Source organism: Carlito syrichta, unplaced genomic scaffold, assembly GCF_000164805.1.
Source record: "Carlito syrichta isolate Samal-C Ts95f unplaced genomic scaffold, Tarsius_syrichta-2.0.1 Scaffold313361, whole genome shotgun sequence".
Classification (NCBI taxonomy): Eukaryota; Metazoa; Chordata; class Mammalia; order Primates; family Tarsiidae; genus Carlito; species Carlito syrichta.
This window is the reverse complement of record NW_007257457.1, coordinates 432,698-433,157: the sequence shown is the minus strand read 5'-3', so window position 1 is coordinate 433,157 and position 460 is coordinate 432,698. Positions and strand designations below refer to the sequence as shown.

At 47.8% G+C, this 460-nt stretch overlaps 1 protein-coding gene across 1 annotated transcript in view; it reads left to right on the top strand.

Moving 5' to 3' along the window:
• SCCPDH (saccharopine dehydrogenase (putative)) overlaps positions 1-460 on the top strand; it is a 37,271-nt gene that overhangs the window by 18,376 nt on the left and 18,435 nt on the right. The window lies entirely within an intron of this gene.

The window sequence follows — 460 nt, the reverse complement described above, 5'->3', positions numbered from 1 at the left end:
TCCACTCACCTCAGCCTCCCAAAGGTGCGGGATTACAGACTGAGCCACCGAACCCGGCTACCATTCCAATTAAAAAGAGGTATGTGGCTGGGTGCCTATAATCCCAGTGCTTTGGGAGGCTAAGATGGGAGGATCGCTTGAGACCAGTCTGGGCAACATAGCAAGACCCCATCTCTACAAAAAAATAAAATATTTTATTTTATTTATTTTTGGCTAGGCAGGTGGTGTGTGCCTATAGTTCCAGCTACTTGGAGGCTGACATGGGAGCCCAAAAGTTTGAGGTTGTAGTGAACTATGATTGTGCCACTGCAGTCCAGCCTGGGAGCAGAGACCTTGTCTCTTAAAAAAAAAAGAACAATGTGATTTAAATATTTTAAAAGTATTTAGCCGGGCTCGATGGCTCAGCCTGTAATCCCGCGCCTTTGGGCGGCTGAGGTGAGTGGATTGCCTGAGCCCGCGG